This window comes from Malurus melanocephalus, unplaced genomic scaffold (assembly GCF_030028575.1).
Source record: "Malurus melanocephalus ecotype Western Australia unplaced genomic scaffold, MMel_1.1 scaffold_23, whole genome shotgun sequence".
In the NCBI taxonomy this organism is placed as follows: Eukaryota; Metazoa; Chordata; class Aves; order Passeriformes; family Maluridae; genus Malurus; species Malurus melanocephalus.
Genome location: NW_026623255.1, coordinates 2,517,255 through 2,526,969, shown reverse-complemented (window position 1 = coordinate 2,526,969; position 9,715 = coordinate 2,517,255). Strand labels below are relative to the sequence as shown.

At 43.9% G+C, this 9,715-nt stretch overlaps 1 protein-coding gene across 1 annotated transcript in view; it reads right to left on the bottom strand.

The window, feature by feature from the left end:
- Positions 1 to 9,715, bottom strand: part of CCN6 (cellular communication network factor 6) — a 67,376-nt gene that overhangs the window by 8,294 nt on the left and 49,367 nt on the right. The window lies entirely within an intron of this gene.

Here is a 9,715-nt window from a genome sequence, read left to right as displayed (position 1 = left end):
TTAATTGGGAAGCCCAAAATTTAATGTACTTTTCCCTGAAGTATGTACCTTTTCTTATTACTGTGTCACTCCACTTAAGCACAAGATTGTTCAAATCTGCAAATTCCCTCCCCCTTAATACTATCAAGGTGATGTGTTTAATTTTCAGGCTAACAAGTGAGGGTCTCCAGGGTAAGACAGAAGCTCCAGCCCTGCAGCAGTGATGTTGGTGGTGCCCTGGTAAATGCTCCTTCTTGGCATTTGTCATTACTCAGACACCTCCTGTGAAGCACCAGGATTACTAGGGGGAGGCTGCAAAGACGACTCTTACACTAGGGGCATGGAATCAAATCCAGTTCAAGCAGTTCTGTTTGGCTCCTGGACTTGGAGCACCACATGCCCTACTCAGTTATAAATGCTCCCTGAACTACCTCTCCAAAATCTTGAGTTTTCAGCTGTAAAACACTGAAATCTGCTTTTCTTTAGCATGACCACTTTGTCACATACCTCAAGACAAAGTCCAGGGAGTACCTGGAAGACAAGTGAATGCTGCAGATCAGTTTATTTTGTTATGTTACTCGGGTATGTGACAATGCAGACTCAAGTCATCCTTGTGTTTGCCTTTGAAAGCTTATTAATGTAGCACAGAGGTTTCTCTAAAGTCTTTTCCTCTTTGTCAAAAGAATGCTTCTTTCACAGAATCAGAAGGTAGATGGGGCTGGAAGAGACCATGGGGGGCCTCTAGTCCAACCTCTGCTCAAGCAGGGTTCATTCTGAGATCAAACTAGGTTACTCACRGCTCTGTCTTTTTGTATCTGGAAAACCTCCAAGGGTGAAGGCTAAACCTCTCCTGGCAGCCTTTCAGAGGGATAATAATGAGCAACGCTGGCTGTCTGGGGAGAATTCCAGGTACAGTTTTCTCTTAAAGCCCCAAAGACACCCCTTTCAATCTCCATCCTGGAACGAGTGAAGAAGGTTAGAGGACTTGCACTTCCATTCTCCTCCTCCTACAACTGCAAGGGGACCACACAGCATTCACTTGAAATGTGTTGTTTCTCTTTGCATTGCAGAGATAAAGCATGTGACCAATGCAGGACTGGGAAGGCTCTGTGTGAGCTGGCGAAGACTGGTCTGATGTGAATAATGGTCTCCAGTCTTGGGAAACAGGAGAGTGATATTTCTGTAGGATTATCCATWGGTTTTTTATGGTGTATGTTGCTGGAATCACCTGGAGAACACATCTGAACTTTAGAAAGTGAGACTTCGAAACTGTAGTTAGAGTATAATTAAGTTGATTGATAGAAAATGTTACGTTTGGAAGGAGTGGGAGGAATGCTCCTCCCTGAGGAAGACATTCTGGTGATATAACACATTAAAATGTAGTTTTAGGTGGCTGGATGATTGCTCACATGTGTGCAAAACAGCCCAAGATGGGCCTGCTGCTAGGAGGACTCAGCTCTCCAAATCAACAATGTGTCCCCACTGCTTTTCCCTAACAAATGCACTTAAATAAGGCTCTCAGGACATCACAGTACCTGCAGTACTGAACCCTGCATGTAGAATAAGCAGCCATAAGACCACAAAGACAGCAGCACTGACTCCTGTGCATAAATACTGCACTCAGCGCTTTGACTGCTGAGTATTGGAGTCTGTGTCTCTGGTAGTATTGGCTCTGATTTAAATAAATGGAGGCAATGTGCCTTTTTCCTCTCCTGCAGGTCTTTAGTGATCCCCCACAACTGAAAAATTAATGGTTTTAATGCCATGTCCATACTCAGCAGTAGTTTGTCTGTGTGCATCCTTCTTGCCAAATCTCCCTTGCAAATCTGATTACACAAAGTATCACTCATTTCCTGAACTGAACCTGCTCTGCTATCTGGTGCCATTCTAATACCACCCTGAACGGAAATGTAATTTAGTTCTATATTGAGTGACCTCTACATACTGCACACATCTCTCTGGTGCCAAAAAATCATCTTCCTGTCTGTGAAATATGCCATGTAAATCCATTGTTTTAAGAGAAGGGAAAGTATGAGTTGTAAACMCATAAATTAATATAACCATGCATTCTAACTCAATACAAGGTCTTAGACAAAATGCCAGAGGTATTCATTATTGATGTGTTGTGGACCAGGTTTTTCAATACTCCCTACYGAGCTTGGTGGAGTTACTACAATAAAATCCATCAAAGCCTGGGTTGGGTTTGGTCGTTCCTAGTATCTGGGTGTTAGTTCCAGATTCACACCAGAGTTGGGGGCTCACCTTTTGGCAGGATGRTTTTTGCACGTTGTCCTGTTTTGTCATTCTTTGGGCATGGATGTTACAAAGAGGCTCCTCTGTTTCAGTCAAACCTACTGTCTGTGTCTCTTCAAATAAATAAACTGATAAAAAGGAATAGGAGCATTAAATKACAACATTGCCCTTGGCTCACCCTGTCTCACATGCTGTTTGCTCACTTGGGCTTTGGAAGGAAGCTGTCTTCTTCAAATCTTCCAARCAACCATGCTCCAAAAACACGGATGGATTTCACTTGGTCTGCTTGCTATTGCTGGCAACTTGGGCATACTGAGGCACAGACATCTCCCGCTGGGAGTGGCAGGGTTTATTGCCAGCAGCATGGCATGCACCAGGTCCTGGGATTTGYCATGCTCAAAGGTGTGGTGAAGTTCCCAGCTGGAAGCCTGAAGCCAGGAGCTGTGATTGTTATTRCAGAGGAATCACCTACCCACCACCGATGCACTCTTGTGAGGTTCCTCTCTTCTCTGCTGGCCAGCTTTTGTAAATTTTTGCCATTTTTGCTTCACTTCAAATTTACTTTCAAGCACAATTTGCACTCAAAAATGTTCCACACCTCTCCTCCTGGAACACCACCAGCAACAGCACATTCTCAACAGGCTGAGTAAGGAGCTTCTCCCGAGGTGATGGGGGTATTTCCAATGGGATAAAAGTACATCTTGTCCTGCATACCCACTTCAGCAACACCGAGGTTGCTGTTGGAGGGGTAGAAATGCTTAACACAAGGGCAGCTATRATATGTTCTCCAAAGTGTGTCCCTGTTTCTATTTTAGCTGTTGTCTGCTTCCAAACTAATTCATAAAACTTSTCTGAGCTATAACAGACTACCTCATTTAGGAAGATATTTACATGCAGGTTTAAGACTGGGCCCCATTTTTTAAACTGAGTTATGCAGGTAGTTGTCTATATCCTATTTTCTTCTAATAGGTATTAAACACAGAAAAGATGCCATAAAGGGTTTGTATTCCTGAGCACACATCTCTGAAATGTTCCATCTTTYTGTGACTATGTGAAACCAGAAGTTCTCAGAATTCTGTAAGCYGAATATTTGTCATCAAGGAAAGCCTGAGTTTTCATGTTTCTGGTTAACAGATCATTTAAAAATAACTATACACACTGAACAGGATCAGTCTGTGCTCTGCCTAGCAATGTAGGGCAGGCTCTGTGCAATCAATCCAGAAAGGCACAGGCTGCAAAAAACAGCTAAAGTGAAGGTAGAGACAGGAATGAAAATGAAGACAAATTGGGGACCCACCGAGAAAGGCAAAGAAGTGCAACTGTGCTGAGCTAACTTATTGTACGCTGGAATTGGCCAATTCTGCACACAGTACAGCGGCTCTGCACTTTTCAGTTTGATGCTGAATACCCTGTGACAGAATAAACTCAGATCAGCCCAAACCATATTTACAAATCAGCTTTTCTCCTCATAGCCCAGCTCTGTGGGCACCCCAATGCTGGCACTTCCAGCCTTCCCTCCCTTTTTCCCCCACAGCTGGGCTGCTTTGCAGAGCAGGCAGGCAGCTGCTCCTCAGGGAGAAGAGCMGTCAGGATAAATATTTGAGCAAGGCAGCTAATCCTGCAAGTCAGGAGACATGTGAATGTCCGCTGAGGCTTGTACGGTTCTCAAAGGGTTTCCATTGTTGGTTATAGGAGGAAATAGTAAAGCAGCTTCCCAAACTCCTGGGCTATTTACACATGTAGTTTGTGTGCCAGCTAAAAAACATTCCTGATGGAAATGAAAATAAGGTCCCAGCCAATGTCCTACCCAAACCTTCCTTGAGRGTAAGGCATCAGAGAGAAACAAAAAAAGAGTTGTATTTTTTTTTCCCCAAGCCACCAGTTTGGGATTTTTTTTTTTTAATTTTATTTCATTCCCAGTGCATATTTTTTAACCTTTCAAAAAAAAAATTCTGCATAAATACTGGTGCATTCATATTGCTATCTTCAGATTTATTTTGRCACAAATTCATCCAAAAGACAAATGCATCTCTTTGGTGTACAGGAAAAGTATATGATGCTCTCTACAGATCCAGAGACACACATAAATTGTAGGGCACTGGCTGGATTTGGTGCCCATTTTTCATGCCAAGTGTCTCAGGAAGTGAAAAAGTCTCAGAGAGGGGAAGGAAAGCTGTGCCTGCTCCTCTCCTTCTTGCTGGTGGAATAATCTCTTTCTCCTCATGAATGAAGAAGGTCACCTCCACATCCTTCCCCCTGCATTCAAGGAAACTGCTCCAAGTTTCAAGCCTGAAAGGATTTATCCCTTCATTGGGTGGGTCATCAAAAATAGCAAAAGCCAGGGAACTGGTGGTGGAAAGTCTAAATTGCAAATGCTGTGTAGGCACAGCAGGTCTGGCCAAGGTCCAGGGCTCACAAAGATGGTAACAGCCCATGTTCAGGTTCTTGTAAACAAAGATTTTGGAAACGCAACAGAAAATTTTTGTCCCAGCCCTCACRCTGTGTCTTTCAGGGTCTACAAAGCAATGAAGTACCCAAGAGAAAAAAATATCCACACCTCTTTATCACAAGGGTATGGACAATAGTGTGAAATTTCCTTATTTTTCTGCTTAAGAATCKCACCTCAGCATATTTGCMTGAAAGTGCAAAACYTATGGGAMRCTCARTTTAAATATTCATGCTTGGTTTCTTTTCATTTTCCTTAGGAGAAAAAAGCATTAAAACCTACAAAACATCCAATCAAAACCCCACATTAACTCAGACTCTCCAGAGAGCTTGCAAGCTTGCCTAGCTTGCAGGAAAATGTGGCTGAGTCGTGTTTGGTTGACCCCCTCAACAATTCAGTTACACAGTTATCCTTCCTCTTGCACACCTACAGCAGAATTCTCTGTAAATCATYAACGGAAAAGGAAACAAACACCTCTGATGCACAACAGTGTCCATTTATTTTATACCAACTCTTTGGTCCAAATAATGTGTTCACCATCACCACCAGGATGAAAAAGAAGACGTGGCAGGATGGAATCCACGGGTGACTTGCCCAAACCTCATTTCCCGTGTGGGTGGAAGAGGAAGGAAAGAAAAAAAARACCAGGAAGGGATTAAGGCAGAAGTCTCCTAGCAAATGTACCTGACTCAGGCACCTCCAACCCAGAAAAACCCCCAAGACAGTTCGGACATAAACAAGTGAATAATGTGTATGAGATCCAAGGCTTTCAGTGGTGTTTCACCTAAAGGATTATTTCATATTTTTTCTATAAATGAGTCATGACCTAGTGARAGCTACAAAACTCTCCATATTTCTCCTGAAAAGGTCACGCCTCAGAGATGTCACCTTACAGTGTTTTGCTTTATTAAAATTCTGGTTCCCCACATGGTGGAAGACATGGTGCTGGCTCTAAGTGGGACAATGCAGTGGGAGAAAGCAAAGTCAGGGAAATCTAAACAGGACAGAGAAACAGAAGGTTTAGTGCTGCTGGAGCACAATCACTAACAGGTCTGGTGTTCCCTCATCACTGCACTGGTCTCCTGCCTGGGACAGCTCCGCTAGCGCTGAGGGGTGCAAGCATTGCACCTAACACCTCATCCTGCCTCTCCTGCTGACCAGTTACCAGAGGCAGGATACCCTGGAGTACCTGAGCAGACACCCAGGAGGCTTTTGGATAAAACAGGTATGGCCCTGCACTGCAAAGCTAATTAGGAAAAGGGAAGAAAACTTCCTCAATGTGATTTAAAGCAAGAAAGATATTAGGGTTTTCTTTTATATATTCTCAGTAATGCATCTATCTCGCCACCCCATGCCTTTTTAAATCTCTTTCAGACCACCTTAAATTCACTGGAGAAATGCTCAGTCTTGCATTAGGTACAGCCCTGCCATCTGTCGGATTTTTTTTTTTTTWAATTAAACACTTGTTTAATATCAGGGGGAAAAATTACAGCAGTGACTTAGTTTTTTATTTCAGTCAAATATGTGTTTGCTCTCCTCATGAGTTCAGAAACCAGCAGAGACCCTGACATTTCCTGGGGAATCCAGTTCATCCAGGATCCCATCCAGACAGCTCAAGGCTGGGCTCCTGCCTCAGAGCCTGTCTCACCAAAATTGTAAACCAGTTGGCAACATCCTGCTTCTGTGGGCATCTTTACACATGAAAAGGAAAAGATTCATTTTAAGGGAAAATGTTGGTGTATTTCTCATAAGACTAACAGGTCATTTGTGTTTATCAATGCTCCAGAGAGACTTGCTGAGACTTGCCAAGGTACCAAAAGACCCTTTAACCTAACAAAGGGAGGAGAAGAAGCAATGGGAACCTCAAGCCAGACAAATTCTTGTATTGAACAAGATGGAGGGATGTGGCAGTTCTCTGCCTTGTTTTTAGGTGAGATTCTCCTAGATGTCCTCCACTGGGGACAGGTACATGTCAGCTAGGAATCCTTTCTTTTTCTGCAGAAGCACGGGTATTTTCGTGGTGCAGTTCATTTCTTCAAATGGACACTTCATCTTCAAACTGAGATGAATTACATCTGTTTAAGTACCTCTGTACCTTTTTGTCCATGGTGACCATGCTGTGATCTTGGGGTGACATCTGATCAGAGAAGTGTGCATTTTCTGCCTAGACATCTCTAGCGCAACTATTTGAATGAAACAATGATTCCCAAAGTTCAGGTGACCAGGCAYAGTGTAAAACTAAGATATGCTCAGTCCTTTCTGGCTTTCTCTCTGAGTTTCTGGCACCACAGCAGAGCCATAGGCATGATACAGGGTTGGCACAGGCAGTCAGGACCAGCCCATGACCCAGATGACTTTGAAAAGYGCTTTTGGTTCCTTGCTTCATGTGAGGGGCAATGAGAAAGGATGCCCCTTTGGCAATGCCCAGTGTCAAGTCCCAGGTGAAATCAGCGACAGCTCCCCAGCAAGCACTGACTCCACAGCTGTGCCTACACAGCACCTTCCACCAACTTCTTCCTTTCAATATGAACAGGACGTCAACAAAAAAATAAGAAACTCACCAGAGAACCTCTGAGCATGAAGGATACATTCATTGTCATTGTTCTGATTCAAGCCTCTGAAGACTTTGAATATGCTCACCTTGCTCATTCACTCTGAACAGAAGAAATAAGCACTCTGGTTTCTGTTTCCTTATAACTTAAGCTACATCCAATAGAAAAGAAGCCCCAAATGTTTTKTGTTGAGGGATCTAGGTAACTGGATCTATTTTCTTAAGAAAGCATGAAAGGTGGGGTTTAGAAACTGCTTATTTGAGATACTGTTGCAACTACAGACAATGGCAGATGTTCCCTGAAGTATGCAGTTGGAAGCAGGATATTTAGAATAGTTGGTGTATTCATGGTGGGGAGCTTACATTGCTCTTCCAATAGTGTTGCCTAGTTTCACTCTGTAACTCTTATTGCTGTGTCAAAACAGAGGCAAATGTCCTCTCTGAAAGCCAGAGGGCAGATAAAGGAAACAACTGCAAATAATGCTGTGGAGCTTCTATACTGAAACAGAAACAACAGGGAAAAGCTCATATCTAATCTGAACTTGAGAGGTTTTTCCACTCTCCAGAAGTTCTTCCTCACAATGAACATTCAAAATCTTTCAGGGGACTTAGTCCTGCCCCGACCGCAGCTGGRTCCTGACAAAAATAATGGAGAACCAAGGCAAAAAAGCTTTCCTGAGTTATGTATCCAATTCAAGGCAAGGTCRCAGCGTGCTGGGAGACAGCCTGGGGTGAACACGCATGGATGAGCGACACTGCCTGACACCCAGCCCGTGTTGTGACAGCGGCGAGAAGGTGACATTAAGTGAACCGCAGAACACGCCACAGGCAAATGCACTCTCACAGACATAGCCCAGAGGATCTGACTACAGTGGTACGGAAGGGTAAAGCTCAGCTGTCAATTAAAATCTCACCAAAGTCTCACTTAGCATCCACGTTGCTCATACACATGTATGGGCAGCCCGAGCTTTGCCCAGACAGAGGGGAGGCTGGAGGGGAGGACGAAAAGACACACCAGTTCAGGCAGGGTGGTCACACCATCTAAATAAAGCAGGTCACGTATCGATTGCACAGCCCACAGAGTCTTCAGGCGGCTTCAAAGCATTGAACCCAAACTTTCCTCAGTGCTGCTGGACMTCCAGCTGCTCATCCACTCCCAGACACAGCCAGGACTCAGCGTGGGTCTGGCACCCTTTGCAGTAGTTAGGCTGGAAACACTGATCCAGTTTTGAGGGGAAGTGAATTTACTAGTGCAAATATGAGCAGAGCTCTGCCTGCAGTCCTCAGGGCCAGGTAATGGTCTCTGTTCTGTTTTATTAGAGTGGAGAGACAGCCTCTGGTTCTAAAATGTACCTGGTCATTTCTCCATGTACCTTCTGCTAACAGGACCCAGAGTGCAGTTGCCTATTATGCATTAAATCAGGAAATTACTATCATTAAAAATCACTTTATTCAATCAGGTTTATAGTCATCTGGCAGTTGCCAACTTTTGTCTTCAGCTGCACACTGAGACTGTGTCTACGTGACTGTCAGCCCTCTGTAGGTCTCTTGAAAATATCTTTAAAATGTCTAGCTGGGGTCCTGCAAACAGAGTTGCCATGGCAGCATGGAAATCTGGTCCAGCAGGATACTTTTGCTTGCCTTTTCAAAGGTGGCAAACCATTCAGAGCATCCAATGAATGCTTCTTTAAAACAAACTGGGCTTAAAGAAAACTTGGTTTGCCCCTATCTCTTTAAACATCAACCTGAGACCTAAAATCAGTAGCYACATAAGGAAAGGGGGAAGCCAGTGGCATGAGAGGCCCAGTAGGATCAGAGACCTGTGYAATCCTGAAATCAGAGCAAATCCCCAGCAATGAGAAGACAGCCACATTGCTGTCGGTGGCTGGAGCAGCCCTCAGCACAGCAATGCCTCAGTTGTCCCTTTGCCTTCTGCAGATGTCTGTCACAGCAGTGATTAGTGCTGTTGAAAACACCTGACTTTACTCTCCTTGATTCCTTTCCGACAGGAAAAATCACTGCACTTGGAAAGTAAACAGAATTTGCAGTTCTCCTGAATATCAGTGCTGCTGTAAAACATTTAGAACAAATGCACACCATGCAGAACACAATACTGAACACCATTTGTTAGTATTTTCATCATACCATGKGAGTGGCTGATGTCTGACTGGTATTACAAGCTGAGAGTCCCTACTCTCCACAACCCCAGGCCTCAGTTCTTCAAAAATTTCAGGATATGCTTTCATCAAACGAGTGCAGTGGCACAGAGGGACTATTTGATGTGCAWAAAGGTTTGCGCCTAAGTGTTTGTAGGGCTGGAGCCTGACCTGATGAGCAAAGAAAATTGCAGAAAACTACTAAGAGTAGCAGAGCARTTCAATCTTGATTGAACAAAATCAAATCTGAGGCACTCAGCAGCACCAAAAGCCATTTAAGGCTGGTAACCTCTGTCCCTTCGAGAGAGAAACCCTGGAGTTCTTCTTAAA